The sequence below is a fragment of the Eumetopias jubatus genome, unplaced genomic scaffold, assembly GCF_037043125.1.
Source record: "Eumetopias jubatus isolate StellerSeaLion01/CBP00866 unplaced genomic scaffold, mEumJub1_p1.0 scaffold_27, whole genome shotgun sequence".
Lineage (NCBI taxonomy): Eukaryota > Metazoa > Chordata > Mammalia > Carnivora > Otariidae > Eumetopias > Eumetopias jubatus.
Window position 1 is genome coordinate 1,632,499 of NW_028274833.1, and position 19,328 is coordinate 1,651,826.

The 19,328-nt window shown below is 44.2% G+C and overlaps 1 pseudogene; it reads right to left on the minus strand.

The window, feature by feature from the left end:
* Positions 1-10,389: 10,389 nt before the first annotated feature.
* LOC148162018 (RNA-binding motif protein, X chromosome-like) lies at positions 10,390-18,931 on the minus strand (annotated as a pseudogene).
* Between the last annotated feature and the right edge of the window lie 397 nt (positions 18,932-19,328).

Here is a 19,328-nt window from a genome sequence, read left to right on the forward strand (position 1 = left end):
AACACGCAAACGGTCCCCACACACAGGCATGCACACTTGGTCACACAAACAGAGACCACCGTGCGCGGGCAAAGCCACACTCTGGAAACACACACCCAACATATTTGATATCCAGTACAGTGTCATCCACAATTGCCAGGAACACACAAGGATGTGCACATGTAAGACACACACACACACACACACACAACACTGGGAAGTACACACTGTCACTGACACACAAATGCACCCTTGGCCACACGCATACACACATACGAAGCTTGCAAACATGCATTCACATGAAATATATACACGCAAGGTGCCCGAGCACAGGTATGTGCATTTGGGAGCATGCGCACACACACACACACCCAATCATGTACCGACACACACTCAGGCAACACCCACCAATTCACAAGCTGTATGGCACAGAAGCATGCACACTTGGCCACACACATCAACACATACTTGGGCATGCAAACAGGCACATGCAACACATAAACACCCAGTGTCCCTACACACTGGCACACACATGTGGCCTCGCAAACACACACGCCAGTGCCCCTGCAAACACACACCCTCAAAACACACACCAAGACACATGGTCTCCTATCCATAGGCATGCACTCTTGCCACACAGTCACGTGCACAAACTCACACACACCGCAAAAACACACACAATCCCGGCAAAGAGGCATGCTCAGGTGGTCGCACACGCAAGCACACAACCAGGAATGCACGTGCACACACACACCCTAACGTGAACCTGAGCATGCACCTCCCTCACACACAGCCCCATCACAAAGCCACAGCGCCCACCACTCACACCTACCTTCCCTCACAGGTCCTTGGAATAGTCCCCTGTGGGTGGGGTAAGTGGAGCAGGAGGGCGTGGGTCCACAGGGAGTTCAAGGAGTGGCATCCTCCTTACTCTTCCCAGGACACATGGGTTTTGCGGTGCTCCTGACCGGATGCATGCATGGGACCGCATCATAGAAGTGTAGGGCACGCTTCCAGGAGCCAGGCTACTGGGCCAAGCTCCCCAAGCGGTGTCAGTGTGGCAGTACCAGAAGCCACCATTCCACAACGGCCCTGCTCACCAGGACCTTTCCCCGCCTGTGTGCCCTGCCCTAAAGGACAAGGCTCCCATGAAGAGAGGTCTGCCTTTTTCCGTCCAAGTCCTAGACCTTGCCTAGGATGGACGATGCTCTGTCCACATGCCAAGCCCTGCCCTACCCTGCCCCCATACTGAACATCACCGCCACACATGGAATCCCACAGGCCATGGGTTGTAGGGTCCCACTAGGCTGACTGACTCCTCACCATGGCCTGGCTCCAAGGACAAGCACACCCACACAGATACAAAGAGAATCTTAACTTGTTTATGCCTCTCTTGTCATCCCTATATAGGTGCTGAATATTCTCCAGAGCTGCTACTGGTAATCCTTACCGCTGTTTCTGTCCTGTGTAGGCAGAACAGCACATAGACTCATCTAACCATCTCTCACAGCGGTGGACGCCTCCTCAACTTCTTCTTGTGGGTCAGATTCTGATGCTCTGCAGTGTACAGGTCCACACAGATGTCATGCTCCTGACACACACACACACACACACACACACACACACATTAGGGATTCGTGAAATTGCATACCAAGGAGAGACAAAGCGGTGTTGAGGGTGTCCTCTGTCCTCGTGGGATCCCTCTTCCAACTCAGGTAGAGCCTTACAAGCGCCCAGCTCATGGCCCAGTGCCATTCCCAAGAATGGCTGTGTGGCTGTGAGAGGCCATGGGCTGGTCGGGAACACAGAGGGAAGTGGGGGATTCTAGGCAGAGGAGCTTGATTGGACAATGGAGCCCCACTCCCAAAGACTGGCAGGCCATCCACAACTGAACGAGAGACTAGAGTCCTGACAGAGGGGCCGACGGGCATGGGTGACAGTTCCGAGAAATGGGGTGAAGAAGCTTAGCCTCTCCTGAGTGACCTGGGACGTTTCTGCTGCTAGCCTGGCAGGCCTGAACATACCCGCAGGGACACAACAACCTGAATATATGCCTGAGTGCCCCCAGGTTCCCTTCTCACTTTGCCAAATTCTCCCTGGACCAGCTGGGGCCCTAGAGCCTCTGAGCCTCAGTTTCCCCCATTGCTAATCTGCCTGGCCCCGGTACCTTCCACACACAAACATGTTAGGACCCAGCCCCCTGGCTCCTCACTGACAGGCCCTCCTCTCAGTTCATTCCCTTCAGCTACCTTCCTGCCTCGGGTAGTACTGCAGGGGTTTGGGCCACCGGTCCTCGATTACGACCTGGTGGGGTATACAGACCAGATGAGCAAGGGGCCCAGGCCCTGTTCCCAAGCAGGTGGGGCTCGGGCATCACCCCGGCGGACGAAGCCCGCAGGGGCCCCACGTCGTTGATCCTGTTAGACCCTGGGCCGCTGGGGTCACACAACCAGTTAAAGAAGTTACGGCTGGTGGAGTCGTTCCTCCGGTGGCAGCTCCACCTTCATATTCCCAGATCCACTGGACTGGTGTGGAACGAGACGTCCTCTATCCTACAGGAAGGGAAAATTTAGGAGAGGCTCTCCACGGCCTAGGATGAATGCCCTCTCACCTTCACTCCCTCTCAAGCTCCCAGCCTCTCTCCTTCCTGGGCTGGGTCCTGCCCCAATGCTGGGGACCCCACGCACCACTCCTCCTGTTCCCATGTGCTCCCCTGCCCTCAAGCAGCATCCTCGAAGCTCAAGCCCACTCCCACCAGCAAGGCTAAGCCGATACACCTTAACGATCACTTTGTTCTGGAAGTAGGGGTTGCTCCCAAAGGAAAACATCAACCTGCAGAGGTACTTGGAACGGCCCAGGGCCTACACCTGCCCCACCGAAGAAAGAGGAGGGGAAGGGGGAATGTGTCTTCTAGGTGCCCCGAGCTGTTTGCCTGGCTGTGGCACAGAACCACTTTGCCAGGCCCCCTCCTGCTCAAAGCCTAGGCCCAATGGACCTCCTGCAGGCTCCGTCTCCCAGGACTGATTTCTAAATTGGTCATAGATGAGCAGGTCTCTGTCCTGGTCACCCGTCATGACTGATATCATGGGGTGTTCAAGGATCTGCCTTGGGTCAAGGAGCCTCGCCAGCCGTGCTACAGAAGGAGTGGCAGGAGCCACCCAGACCTTCCCGGCTCAGAGCAACTGACCCAAACTTGCAAAAGTGCAGAAACACAAGGCACTGCCTCCCTCCCAACCTCGTTAGCTCCTGCCCTTTCCACCGGCTCAACCCTGGAATGTCCCTTGGCTCCCAGCACCTCTGAGGCTGCCGGTGCCCGGCAGGGCTAGGCTGAGGGCCTGAATGCTCTCCATTCCCACATTTACCTGGCCTGAGTGTGTAGCTGGCAGGCAGTCACGACTTTTGATGGCCGGATGTGCTCCATCCCACATTGACAGCTATGTTTGCTTGTGTGTTTGCCTGAAGCCCCGTGAATTTGAGGGGCCTCCTGTGCCCCGAAGGGGGCTACTCAGCTAACCTGGAGCATGGGTGCGCACCCACGGCACAAAGGGTGGTCCTGGCAGAGTCAGCGAGAGAGGGAGGGAAAGGGGTAGGTGGGGGCAGGAGGGAATAAAAAGAGAGAGAGGGACAGAGAGACCCCACACCGGGAGGAAGGGACACAGGGGGAGGGCAGAGAGGACAGGGGGAGAGGGCGGGCGAGGACACAGAGGGGGAGAGACTGGCAGGGAGGAAAGGTGCGGGTAGGTGCCTGGGCCTCGGGCCTCGGCCTGGCTGTGTGGGGCCTGTGGAGACAGAGTTTGCAGCACCCCGGCAGCACCAAGTCTGGATTCACGCGGCCTGCTGAAGCGAGGCGGCCCGCTGACTGACTTGGCCACCTGCGTGCGGACAACATTGTGGGTCTGCCCTGAACTCTTTGGAAAACCACACAGGCTCTGAAGGACAGGGAAGGGGATCAGGCAGCCTCTCCGTCTGCCCCATGTACCCATCAAACATTTCCTTCCAATATCTCCTCTTAGCCAAGGATGCTTTGGGCTACACTACTTGTTGTAAAGTGTTGACCTGTGTACCCTAAACCCTGCAAGGCTGTTGGGAATGCTGCAGCCCCAAAGCTTTGGAGCACAGCTTCTGCTCAGACATGGTCTGGACAGTTCTCAGGCCCTGCGTTCTCACCCCAGCACCACCCTGCGCTGCGCCGCACTCCTATGCTGTGCATTTTAGGGATCGTGGGCCAACATCCCCTGGGGCCTGGGCATGGGGGGGAGACCCCTCCCCCCAGGGCTCATGGCCCTTGCTGTGGCTCTGCTACTGCCCTCATCCCCGTGCTCCTCCACACCAGCCAAGCCCCACCAGCCGGAGGAAGGATATGGCCTGGTTCCCAGAAGGCAGGGATGAACTGGATGATGGCCCTCTGGCGAGCCAGGTAAGATGTTCGCTTCTGATATGTCCTGTGCTTGAGCCGCAGTTAAGCCCTGGTAGCTTGATCATCCACTTAGCCGAGCACTAACAGATCAACCTCCAGTGCGGCAAGTGGGGCACCAGCTGTCTCGGGACCCCACACTGGCTCTTCCTGCAGAAGCTCCTGCAGCTTCTCCTCCTGTTCAACTTGCGCCATCTCCTCGTCTTCCCCCGCCATGACCTCCACCACTGCCATGATATCCTCCACCATGACCACCAACTCCTCCCCCGGGCCGGCCTCGCCTCTGCACTGCCGGGCGTCAGCCTCCTGCCCAGCCTGTGCTGCAATCCCCCTTCACCTAGGGCCTGTGGCAATGTGGCCTAGCCCTAGGCGCCTGCCTCCCTGTGGGCCCCCACCTCTTCATGGCCCCCTCTGTGGACTAAGGTTTTCCAGGATTCCAGGGCAGTCCCGTGGAGCCCGGATCACGCCTCGCCCTCCATTTGGATGTGGACCTGATCGTGGGCACCGAGCCACGGCAGCGGCAGAGGGAATGAGCTGGAGGTGTGAGCTCACGGCTCCCGCAAGCAGCCGGCAGGTGCAGATCTGGGGCCCAGACCTAGAGGCAGGCACCTATCAGAGGCCGCATGTCTGTGGGATGGATGCACACAATGGTTTTTGGCCAGGTGGCTTCTGGTTTGCGAGGGTGTGGGCTCCCGTCATATGGCATTGGCTGGATGGAAACCCATGGCCAAGCCCAGGATGCTGACCGGAACCCAGGAACACCCAGTGCCAAGGCGGTGGGCGGGGCCTTAGCCAGGCCCGCCCCTCGCCTCAGCAGGAGCCAGCCAGGCTGCCAGGGAGCCTGCCTGTGTGCCCCGTCCGGGATGGCCTCGGGCTCCCAGCCACACCGAACACCCCTCAGACACCCACTGCCACGCTGCACACCTAACCCCCCACACACGGCCCGAGCGAACTGCTCCTGCGGCCCCTTAGTGCACACCATCTGCCTGGTATTTGTAACGACAATGCGTAGATGTCCCCCGCTCTTCGAAAAGAGACTCTTGTAAGACTCAGGATGCTGTGTGCACCACTGGGAAGCCTGGTCGAGGGTGCAAGGAAGTATTCAGCCCAGGTCCTGGAGTATGAATAGTGTGATTCCAGGAGACAGAGGCCCTGATGCCATCTGCCTGCTAGGGGGAAATGTGTGGCTACACTCTGTTCCCGTGCATACCCTTTGCTGGTCAGGAGATGAGCGACACAGAGTGCTCTGTCCATCAGGCTGCCTGTCCTTTCCTCATGCTCTCCTCTCTGTCCTCCTGACTTTGGCTTCTAGCGCTCTTTCTCCAAACCCTCTGGCCACACGGCCTCTGGCACATAAAGGCTTCTGGAAGGAAGGTGCAGATGCATCTCTGAGCAGCTCCTTTCCCAGGAATTCAAAGCTCTCTCCCTCTTTGGGACTGGCAGCCAGGCCTGTGACCCTCGAAAAGATACCAAGCTGCGTGCGCACACAAACACATGCTCACACACTCACACAGACATGCAGTGGGTTCAGCATGGAGGACAAAGGGATGCATGCATTTCCCGGAGCCAAGAGAATACAGCCGAAGGGACCCAGATGCCCCTGCCTGAATAGGAAGCCTGGGTGAACCCTTGAACAGGGCGGCAGGTGGATGCTGTCCACCGGCTTGGGGACCTCAGTACGCAGTCTTTGGAAGGCCAGGTGGCAAGGAGCTGAGGACAACACCAAGGGGACAGGCAGCACGAACGCCGTCACCAGCAGAGACGGAGCGTCTAGTGTTGCATGCTGCAAACAGCACGAATGCCTCAGGAAGGGGTTCCCGGCTCGTCTGGCCTGCAGAGGAGGATGCATCCACTGTCAACTTCCCTGCTCCAGGCCAGTCGGGTGAGACCATTAGCAGAACATCAAGCCGGGCAATCACGTCCCCAGAGATGGCCCACAAATGTGGTAAGACAATGCCCAACTGCGGTTTCAAGCCAGCAAAGTAGGCTTGGGGCTATTGGTCTGCTGCCAATGCAAGCCAGTCTCTCCAGGCATCACTGACAAGCAGGGTCTTCTTGCACACCCTCCACCTCCCCGTCTCAGTCAGGGGAAGCGTGCACATATATCCAGGCATAGTCCCCAACTGGGTCTCCAACCATTTCCCCCAGAGTGGATTTCATATGCACCCCGACGGTCTTGGACCTTGGTTTCCATCTGTTCGGACTTCATGTGGATGCTGTCCACGTCCACTGCCACTCCTGGGTGACATTCGTGCAATGACAGACATATGGCATTTTCCTTGCCGGGGAGGGAAGATGAGAGGGGCCACACGAGAAGAGGAGAGCGGCCCGGAATGAGACTGAAACCTTAGCTAGTTCCCACACGTGGGACCATCCATGCCAGCAGCACAGATGGGTGGTGCGCCTCACACAAGCCTGACAACTCCCATCCCTCCCTCCTTGGCTTGGCCCCTGTGCGTCTGTGCATCGACAGGGGAGATAGACCTCTGAAGATCCACGGAATGCACACAAGGCCTGTGTGTCCGGAGGGACGTGGCTGCACTCGGCATCTAGGCGCTTTCTCCATCATCGGCAGAGCTGGAAATCCCACAGGCCCTCTCCTTTGCTGCCCAGGGCCTACACACACACTCATACACACGTGTGCACATGCAAACATGTGGACAAATGTCACACACGCATACAGTCTCCACACAAAGGCATGCGCCAGTGGCCACACTCTCTCACAATCACCTTAGCTGGCCCCGCCCACTGCCTTGCACTGGGTGTTCCCATGTTCTGGTCAGTGTCCTGGGCTTGGTCATGGGGTTCCATCCAGCCAATGCCGTATGATGGGAGGCCACACCCTCGCAACCCAGAAGCCACCTGGCCACAAACCATTGTGTGCATCCATCCCGCAGGCACGCGGCCTCTGATAGGTGCCTGCATCTAGGCCTGGGTGCCAGACCTGCACCTGATTGTTTTTTAAAGATTTTTTTTTTTTATTTTTGACAGAGAGAGAAAGAGCACAAGCAGGGGAAACAGCAGAGGGAGAAGCAGACTCCCCGCCAAGCAGGAAGCCCGAAGCGGGGCTCGATTCCAGGATCCCTGGTTCATGATCTGAGCAGAAGGCAGACGCTTAACCATCAGAGCCACCCAGGTGCCATGAAAAAGGGTATAATTTTAAAGGTTGCTTTTTTAATACCCACATGGAACGATTTCAGTAGCCATAAGCAGGAACCTCGTTTATCCTGCTGGTTCAATAACAACAGCAGCATAATAGTAATGAGAACGTAGGATCACACACTTTCCAGTCACAATCACTTGTAACTGGAAACACACAGAGACATGCAACACACACATGAGCTCATGGATACACATGCACACGACACACTCCCACACACCCGGGATCGACACTCGGGAAAGTAGATGGCCGCACGCATGCACGCAAACACAAACCCATGCAGACTCCGCTCTCTCTCTCTCTCTCCATAGATGTATGTGCGCACACACACATGCACACAATCTGCAGCCCACAGGCATGCGTGTGGCTGCACATACCCACTGACACGCACAAGTGGGCATGCACACACACTCAGATCACATAACACAAAAACACATGCGTCCTGCTCACAGGCATGCGCACTTGCCCGTGCAAACACACACAGCTGTGCTCACGAACACACAACACTCACAGACGTCTTCGCGCACAGCCATACACGAGTGACCCAGCACTATCACATAAGCCCCCTCTGCCCTAGAACTCACGCAAACACACGTGCAACAAATACACATGATTTTAGGCACATATGCATACACAACTGGCCCTCACAGAGACACACGCACACACACCAGCCCTCAGGATAACCAAAGGGAAGAGAAACACACAGTGTGCATCACAAAGGAACGCACACTGATCTGCACCAACACACGAACACGCATGTGGTCACGCAAACACACACACATGCACTCCACACACGTCACTGGCTCACTGGCATATGCGCTGATCTTTCCAACACCCACACACTTTTGCACGTGTAGTCCCACAACCACAACATATACAAACCTTCTCCAGTACAGAAGAATACACAATTCGTCTCGGAAACACACACACACACATACACATACATACACACACACACACACACGCGGCCCCTACTGCCTACAGACACTGAAGGAACACACACTGTCGTCAGTCCACAGGCATACACTGCTGGTCCCGTACCCACAGACACGCACACACACATGAGCTCTTGCTAACACACATACATGAAACGCACAAACAGCAACACGTGTTTTCGGCACACAAGTTTGCACACATGACCATCCAATACACACACCGTGCTAAGACAACACACACCCAGCAGGCACGCGCAGAGTCTCCAAAACTGAGGCATGAGCAGGTGGCTACAGACGTGCCCTTCCCTGAAGAAAAAGGCAACCATGAACAGAGCTCTGCCTTATCCCATCCTCTTCCTAGACCCTGCCTAGGATATCCTCATGCCATGCCCTGCCTTGCCCTGCACCCACACTGAACATCACCGCCATTCATACAATCCCACACTTCAGGAGTTGGAGGGTCCCACCAGGCAGACTGCCTCCTCGCCATGTCCTAGCTCCAAGGACAAACACACACACAGTCGCAAAGTGCTTCTTAACTTGTTTATGTCTCTCTCGCCATCCTTTCAGATACGTGCTGGATACTCTCCAGAGCTGCCACTGGTGATCCTTTCCCCCATTTCTGTCCTGTGCAGGCAAAGCACCACATAGACTCACCCACAATTCTCTCAGAGCGGTGAACACCTCAACTTCTTGTGGTTGGTCAGACTCTGATGCTCTGTGGTGTCCACATCCACAGATGCCATGCCCCGGCACACACACACACACACAAAGACGTTAGTGATTCGTGAAATTGCATAATGCCAAGGATCGCCAAGGTGGCTTAGGGTATCCTCTGTCGTAGTGGGATCCCTGTTCCTCCTCACCTCAGACTCAGGAGCCTCAAGCCCATGGCCTAGTGCAATTCCCAAGAATGGCCATGTGGCTGTGGGTGGCCACAGGGTGGTTGGGAACACGGAGGGAAGTGGGGGATTCTCGGCACAGATGCGGGATGGGATGAGGGAGCCTGGCTGTCTAGGGAACCAGCACTGGCTCAGCAAATTTTAAAAATGCAGTTTCTTATATCCAGAATATATATAAAAACTCTGACAAGATAATATATTTTTTCAACAGTCTCGAATATGCTTTTCTATAAAGAAGATACACAAATGGCCAACAAGTATGTGAACAGATGCTCAATCAGTCATTAGGTAAAATTCAAATCAAAACACAAACTTGTCACTGCTTCACCCACCTATTATATTGGATATAATTTAAAAAAAAAGAAAACAAAATATTAAATGTTAGTAATGTAAAGAAATCAGAATCTGTATATTGATAATAAAAATGTGTAACAGTGCAGTTCTTGTGGGAAAGGCTGGTGGTTCCTTAAAAAATTACAGGATTACAATAGGACCCAAAATTCCACACCTAAGTATATGCCCCAAAGACCTGAAAACAGGTATTCAAATATTTGCAGATCAATGTTCACAGCATAATATGGTGGAAATATCCCAGACTGTGTTAATCGCATATACAAAGAAATATAAAAACCCATAAAAAATCCATAGTAAGAATTCACGCTACAATGCATGTTTCTTGCAAACATTTGTGCTAAAGAAGCCAGACACAAAATGTTACAATGGTTTGACTCCATTAGTATAATCTATGCAGAATAAGTAAATCCAGAGACAGAACACAGATTGGTGTTTCTGAGACCCTGGAAGTAGGTAGGTGTAACATTAAGGGTTATCTGTGGATGATAACAATGTTTTGGTACTACATAAAGATAGTAGTTGTTTAACACTGTAAATGTACTGTTAGGCAATTATTAACTAAAATATTTAATTTTGCTAGTGAATTTCACTTCAACAAAAACAAAAATCCACTATAACTTAACAGTTTATATACTTTGTTTTCCTTTACCTATCTTTGGTATTGTAACCACCATCTCTTGGTGAAATATAGTCATCTCTCCGGGAAGACACTGGCGCTCTGCGTGAAGGACCTCTATAATTTTCCCTCCCACGTGATGGTGGCCCTTTAATTTAAAAATTCTTAAGTAAGTATCTCAACAACTTTTATAAAAAAGAAAAATTCAAAACACAGATTTCTTGCCACAAGTCTTAAAGATTTCTCCCTTAAGATACTATTTATGATTATTTTTGTCTGCTTTTTACATATTCCTGAATGTCTTATCTTCTGGTATCTTCCCTATGTAAATTTGGCATAATCTTAAATTACCATCAGTATGTAAAAAAAAACTTCTAAACATAAACAATTTCAGTAGCTACTTCCACCAATTCAATGATTCAATCTGCCTCTTTACTTTCACTTGTCAGCTTTTCTTCTCTATTTGTCACTGTCTTACTAAGTCCATCCCTTGTCCAGGTTACTTCCGAGTCCATTAGACATGCTTGAGCTGTTCAATATACTCTCCATTATAATGGTCCCACTGCAGCCAATCTATTCTTTTCCATATTCAATAGGATGGCAGTGAGGTACCATGCTAGTTAAAATGTTTCAATTGCTCCCCAAAGATCACAGTATTTATTAAGCTATCACATTTTAGTGTCAAACTTTTTTCCCATTTACCTTATGTCTTTTCATAACTTTTTTAAGTTTCAAGATTCCCCGTATATTTTGTCTTTTACCCTTTTATACATGCTAACACCATCAAGAATCACTATCAAGAATACTTGCTTATTTTTGCAAGTATTAACACAGCAAAGGGATGTATAAGTCACTTTAATGTTTTAATTATCCCATTATTCATCACTTTCCTTTGACTTCTATACAGCCACCTCATTTTAATTAATTTAAACATGTTTATTTTATACATCCTTGTTTTATTTTTTAAAGATTTTATTTATTCATGTGAGAGAGAGAGAGAGAGAGAGAGAAGCAGAGGGAGAAGCAGGCTCCCAAGGAGCAGGGAGCCCGATGAGGGACTCGATCCCAGGACCCAGGAATCATGACCTGAGCCGAAGGCAGATGCTTAACCATCCGAGCCACCCAGGCGCCCTGTTTTCTTTTTTCTTGAAACAATCTCTCTGCTGCATGAAAACGAACTGTGCCTCTTCCTGCTTTCATTATCATTTTCTATTTACTGCCCCCAACTTCAAAATTTCTAGTACCTTGTATACATGATGTACCTACCCTGCTTTCTTTACCACTCTGCTCATTTACAATGCTGTTTTCCTTTAATTCCTAAATGTTCCTGATATCACCTAAATATTTCCCATGGCTTTCTATATTCCACTGTTCCTTCATGGCCAGTGTTTCTCAAAAAGCTTAAACAAGAAATTCATGTAGAATGAATCATTCAGTCATTAAAACTGCTCCAGCTGGAAGATATTATCCTTTATTTCTTTTTATCTTCATACTAACTGTTCATGAGCATTAACATGCAAACCTTCAAAATGTTTACTAACGGAAATACATACGTATCTTTTTTCTGCTAAAAAATGTATTGATTTCAATTCATCCCACTCACACCAACAATGTTATCTTTATTAGATGCCAAATTCTTTACATATATTTTCTAATTTATCATGCCAAGTGGCTGAGTTTTGTAATGATGGCAGTGATGATGTCTAGTGCTTTATTAGCAATATTGTTTAAGAGCTCATTTGGGAAAGTAATGTACCCCTTCCTAAATATGCAACTTTCTCCCATAAGTAAAGTTATCTTCACATGCTAAGTATTCTTCCTAGTTCCTAGAATAAAGCCCTCACCCCCCACTTTTTTTTCCTCCTAATTCTTTCATATGAAACGTGTAGGCTTCTTCTGTATTTAAGACAACAGCAAATTACACTCAGCTTCATGAAAGGTAAATTTGATAATGTCAACTTCTACCATAAGAGTTAAAGAGCAATGTCGAATTAAAAGAACTGAAGTTTTCATTCTCTAAATTTGAAGATACAGTGTTTAATTCTTCACTAAGACGTTCTTTACCCTCTTGATTCCTACTCTGTCCAATCCAAGATCTTACACCTTCTCAAAGTTATCTGTTCTTATATTTGATGCTACTTACCTCTTGCTTTCTTTAAATTCTCTCAAGTAATTTCAATTCCCTAAGGACTGTTTACAGTTTAAAACATCTCTCCATCAACCTTGGTGATGAACTTTTATCTTCCATATATGTCATAACTAAATTATAATAGCTTCATAACTATATACACTCCTATGATTTCCAGTTTAAAGTTTATAAGTCTATTTATTATTTAAATTTTATTGTCTATCAAACCTTATTTGTTTAAATAACCAAAACTCACAGTGATCTCTGTTCATTTAGATAACAAAATATTTTCTAATTTTTTATCATGAAATAATACTAGATATTTCCTTCCTAATGAGAGGATTCTTGGAAGTAAAAATGTATCTCACATGTATTTATACATCTCTTAGTATTCTCACAAAATGAAAACAATGCCTTGCACATAATTATGATTTTAAAACTGAAATTTCTAATAAATTTTAGATTAGGACATCACTAGCGCCCACACTTTCAAAGAACTCATGCTGAGATTAAGTGTGTATCCATCATCATCTGCATTTAAAACAGATATTTTTTAGTAAAGCATGACCATGGTCCAAACACAGAAAGAAAAAATATTTCAAGTTGCATTTATTGTTTATAAACTAATTAATAACAAACCAGGTGATCAAAATACACAACTACACTACACATCAAAATATTCTCAAACAACACTGTGATTTTCAAGAATATCTTGATCTTGAAATCATGCAAAATAAAACCCTGCTGACCAAAGCATGTTATACCAGGAACTTTAAAAAATGAAGAGGGGTTCTATAACAAATGTAGACTTAATAGGAATGCTTTTCTCCACTGTTTGTTAATCACCTACTACGTCTATAATTAGAAGCTGAAGAATTAGATCCTAACCAAAAATAAATAAGTAGTGATCACTAAATACACCCATATACTTTATTTTCCGTTGCGCTTCTTGAAATCAACTTCTTAAAATAGATGATTTTCATTCAAAAGAATTCACAGCATTTACCTCTTCCTCCAATCCCTCTGTTGCTACGCCCGGGAGCAGAAGAAGCAGATCTTTTAGGAGGAGGACCTCCACTTCTTGAAGATGGGCCTCTTTTAACTGGAAAGGGTCCCCTGGAAGAACTCACGTTGAGGTTAAGAGTACATTCTCCATCATCTGTGTTTAAATGAAATCTTTTTAGTAAAGTACAATCAACATTATTTAAATGATGAAGGTTCATTGTTTAAAAATCTTTACTAAACAATGTTACGGTCTTAAGTATTCAGATTTGTATAAACTAACCTTGTTTTCTTACATGATATACATAAATACAAATCAAAGACTTATTGTGAAAGGTAGTTTGGAAAACCTAGAAAAACTCAAGAAACATTTTATATTCACATTAAAGAGACACATTTGGGAAAAACTGAAGGGGTGGAGAAAAATGGTAAATAATTGCTCAAGTAATCCTCATGTCAAGAAAGCTACTTTAAAAAGCATATAATACATAGGCACAAATCAAAATATTTTTAAAAATCTAAAGGAGAAGATACATCAAAAACTCATTACCTGAAAGTGTTAACATACACAATTCTTACAATGCACTTAAGAGTCAACTAAAATTTATGTTATGTTCAATTTTACTGGTATTTTAAGAAATGCATAGTAAATTATTAAAAATCATTTTACTTTTCTAAACTAGAAAAACGTTAGATATATTCCCATTCCTTGGTATTGTCATAGGTAAAAAAAAATGAGTATTCTTATACACGGCAGAAATAGGTAAAATTTTTTCAGTATCAGTTTAGTGGGTAAAAACAAAATTGCTTCTAAATGGGACAAATCTGGGGCACCTGCGTGGCTCAGTTGTTAAGGGTCTGGCTTCGGCTCAGGTCATGGTCCCAGGGTCCCGGGATCGAACCCCACATAGGGCTCCCTGCTCAGTGGGAAGACTGCTTCTCCCTCCCTCACTACGCCTGCTTGTGTTCCCTCTCTCACTCTGTCTGTCAAATAAATAAAACAAAATCTTAAAAAAATAAAAAAATAAATGGGACAAATCTTACAATTCTACTTTAGGAGACAATTTCCTAAATATTACACTGATTTTCAAGAACAGAATCTAAATGTTTGATTTTTAAGGACTGGTTAACAGAAGGAACAGTTTATTCAACACACAGGAAGTGACCCCTTTTCATACTGAGTAAAAAAGTCTTCTCTTAAAAGTTCATAAATACCATTTTCAATGACTCATTCTCCCTCAAACACACACAAAAAGGTTAAATTCGTGAAGCAGTGGCTTTTAACCTTTGTCTGAGTAAAGACATCTTCCAAAATCTAAAGAAAGGTCTAGATATTTCCCCAAATGCAAATTTCACTAACAAGAGACCAAGGCAGAAAACCTTCACATTGATGTTTGCACATACATATGGAAAACAAATACTGCACTCTGAATTTAGTTTGAAATTTATGCCATTTCACTGCAAGGTTATATTTTTGCATACTATTTCAAGCATTTAAAACTATAATTCCTTAGCTTTTAGAACATAACATAATAGAAAGGAAAAAGGAAAGAAAAAAAGAAACAAATGTGATAAAATAACACTGTAAAGGAAATATCTATGGAAACATAAATAATCTGAAAAGATCATCTAATAAACAAATTTTCAAGAGTAAGCATTATATTCAGTTAAATGAATAAATAGATTTTAAATGATTAGGTATACATTTCTAAGGCAGGAATTTCTCTAAATCATCCTTTTGTAAAAATCATAAATTATTGGTCTGGATAATTATTGTAAATTGTCAACTCATCAGTTAGGTCTTGGCAAGTGGCAATAATTACAATGAAATTACAATGATAACAAAAATGAGAAACCAAATCTGTGAGGCCATGTTTTGTCTGAAGGGCTGAAGACAAATATGGCAATAAAGTGTCGTGTTTTCATCATTAAAAAAGAGTAGTATTTCAGTTATGAATGTTAATTCCTCATCTATTGAATCTTAGCTTATTATGCTCATAAAAGACGTAAATAAAAACTCATGTATTTCCATACGTTCAAACTTACTGTTTTCCAGTCCTATGGTTCCATCCTTATATTTTAAAACATTACCCAAGTGTCCTCCACGTGAGGAACGCCCTCTTGCTCCTCCACTTCCTCCTCTTCCACATCTCACACTTCTTGGATGGCCTCTGTTTCTTGGATGAGGTGGTGGCTTCCGTCTTCCACCAATTTCAAAAGTTGGTTTGTTGGCTTGCTCCACTTTAATTGCTTTTCCATCCAAAGACTAAATACATTAAGTAGAATATCAGTAACATTACACCAATTTAACAAATTTTACAAATCTACTCATTACTGAAACTAAAATCAACTTCAAATAAAGAAAATAATGATCAGGTCCTTCACCTGCCAAATATGAGATATGCCTTCCATTAAGTCATCCAATACAAATGTATTATTAAAACTTCTTGAAATACCATCCAGCATCAAAAAGAATTGCTCTCACATTTCATGAAAATATACATTTTCTAATGTATAACTCACTTTATTTTTGGATTTCTAGCATTTAATTTTTCCAGTGTCCCGAGGGTATATAAAACAATGTGTACTGTCATTTAGAAAAAAAGTTACTATTACTTATTCAAAATGATTGTTTAAATTCTGTACAACGTTTTGGTATCTGGTCTGCTAAAAATTAAAAGGAAATATCCTAATATGATTGCAGCTGTATTTACTGTAGTTATAATAACTTTCTTTGCTTTTCTTTCTTTTAATAGAACATTTATTTGGTCTTTAATGTTTTGCCATACTCTATTCTTACCCAGCTTTGCTTTAAAAATATTCCTAGAAAACAACCTCTTAATATAGTACTTATTCTCATTTTTCAAATTAAACTTCTTCATCTCCCAATAATTTCAGAATTGTTTATTTTTCACAGGAGCTGACATGATTTTTAATAACGTAACTTTTAATAATTATCCCACATAAAACATTCTGGTCATTTTGTATTACATTTGTAAAAGAATTTTAAATCCTAAATTCCTACCAAGACTTCTGGTAGGTATGGGCCCTAGCCCAATAAAACAGCCACAAATAGCAGTTCCCACACCAGGGACTCATTTGCTGTTTCTGGGTCCAAAATATTTTCTGCAAAGTTATGCATGGCTGCTTCCTTTATAAAATGCAGGATTCAGCTAACACTCCTGGATCTTCATGGATAAAAACACTGTCCACTAACCCTACAAGTTCTAACTAGATTACTAACTTTATTTCTTATCGAAGTTCTTGTACTAACCATATTAATTCTTATTTAAACAGGTCTTATCTTTCATCCTCAAATACAAGAAAACAGGTACTTTGATTTACAACCATCACTCAGTTGCTTTATCAAAGGCTAATACATAAGTACTCAATAAAACATGTGCTGAAATAAAGTCTATACAAACTCATGTCCTTGTCCTTAAAAACCAGAAAACAAAGGAATCATCAATTGTTCTAAATAATTTACCTCTGTACACAACACAAAACCCTCAGCCAAATCCAAATTCTACATGCCAACAATCATAAAATATAAAAGCAAAGTAAAAAAAGCTCAGTATGCAGTGACAGCCTGCTTTGTACCAGAAACCAATATTGGGGAAAAGAGAAAACAAACGTATGTATTCCACACTGTGAACTTAAGAAGTCCTGCAAATAATTTAAAAATGAACTTAATTAACACAATAAAAATAAAATAAATTAAAAAATAAAATAACTGAAAAGTTTAAAAAATGAACTTAATTTATAGTATTATGAGTATAAAAAGATACTACCTACAAGATAAGAGATAAAATTTTGGAGTAAATACGCAATTTGAGTTTTTGAAGCTGAAAATGTTAGGGCTGACCCAGGTCTTGACCAGTCCAAAATATATTGGGAAAAGCTTAAAGAATAATAAAGCCATAAAACTGATTAGGATAATCTAAGAAATGAAGAAGCCAAAAATTCTAGAATGGAGTGACCTGGAGTGCAATAAAGTATTCAGTATTTTAACAGAATCACTGAAAACCTTAAAAGTATATAGAAGACACATAATTACTGGATTTTAAGATCCAGAAAGAAAAAGACTATCTGCTTTATTCATTAGTACATTAAAGGCTGGATCAAAATAAACCCTCAACCACTATAGTAAAATAATCATGTACCAATTTTACAAAAATTACTGGTAAGTGAATAAAAACTTACTAAGAAGAGAAGAGGAAGATTAGGTGCAGGTGACCAGATAATTATTTTGATCACCACTTTAACAGTTTACTCATTATTATTTTTTTTTCCTCAGGAATTGAATGCCTGTATGAAAGTAAAGGTTCTGCTCAAGTATTAACTTTTTCAAGAATTGTTTTCCCCCCAAAACCGGAAATAATCTTTCCTATTTGTCTTCCTAAATTTTTATGCTACAGAAACACTTCCATGAATTTCAATAGCTTTTTCTGCTGTATTATTTTTGTGCAGGTGTTTTTTTTTTTCAATTTTAAATACTGGAATACTCACATAGAAATACATTAACATATACTGCTAAAGCTAATTTTCATTTCACTCCTTCCAACCACGATCTCCAGTAATTATGTAACAAAAAGAAGAGTGACAAGTAAAGAATTTTGGCATACGCATTATGCTATCTTAAAAATTAGAAAAATAAAAACAATCTAAAAATACTAATCAATGAACAATAGAGCTAGAAAATTTTTAAGAGACTCTTTTACCTTCCCATTCATATCTTTGGCAGCATGTTTAGCATCAGCAGGGCTCTCAAATGTAATAAAAGCAAAGCCTCTGGACTTGTTTCCCGATCCTTCATCAAAAGAACTGTAGTGCATACAAAAATTTAATTTGATGTTACATAAAAGTGAATCTTCTTAATATTTTGAAAATTATCAATCCCACATTTGATGATTTTTTCTAAGTCCTTTTTAACTTAACTGATGTCCTGGATAGAACAGTAAAAAATAATTGCAAGTTATTTAAAAATCTTTACAGTTTACATCATTATGAGTTGCTAAAAATTAACAGTGAAGAACTCTACAGTTAGCCTATCTTATCCCTTTTCAAAACCTTACCTCCACAATATACATATTTTATTTATTTGCTCTTCCTTTTTTCCCCTTTCCAATAGTAAGAGACTTGTAGGTGTACCCTTTCATTCATTGCTATTATGCTTTCCCAATATGTAACACAAATACTAATATATTTTTTAAAAAGGTGCTCAAGTAAGTTTCAAAAACAGAAAAATAATTTTAGCTTAGCTGTTCAATAATATATATTTAATATAATTTACTTTGAACATTTACATAGATATTGGTTTTAAAATTTACCTTCCACTATGTGACCATTTATTTCCCAAATACTGCTTCAAGAGTCTTTTCATTAGCCTTGATACTGAGGCGTCCTATAAACAGCTTCCCAGGTGTATCTGCTTCCACCATTTTGCTGTTAACTGTTTGAATACAAAAAAAAATTATAAGCCAAAAAGATGTATTTTATCAGTGTATGTAAAATTTAGGTGAAGTACTGTTCATAAGCTCTGTTTTGTTTCTTACTTAAAGTTAGAATTGGGTGTCTTTTTGTCTCAGTCAAGACAGCATGTTACTCTTTTTTTTAAAAAAAAGATTTTATTTATTTGACAGAGACAGAGCAAGAAAGGGAACACGGGGCGGTGGGAGAGGGAGAGGCAGGCTTCTCACCCAGTGGGGAGCCGGTGCAGGGGTCGAACCAGGACCCTGGGATCATGAGCTGAGATGAAGGCAGATGCTTAACGACTGAGCCACCTAGGCACCTCTAGAGCATGTATTCTTGATGTCACAGGCATGAGTTCCAGCCCCA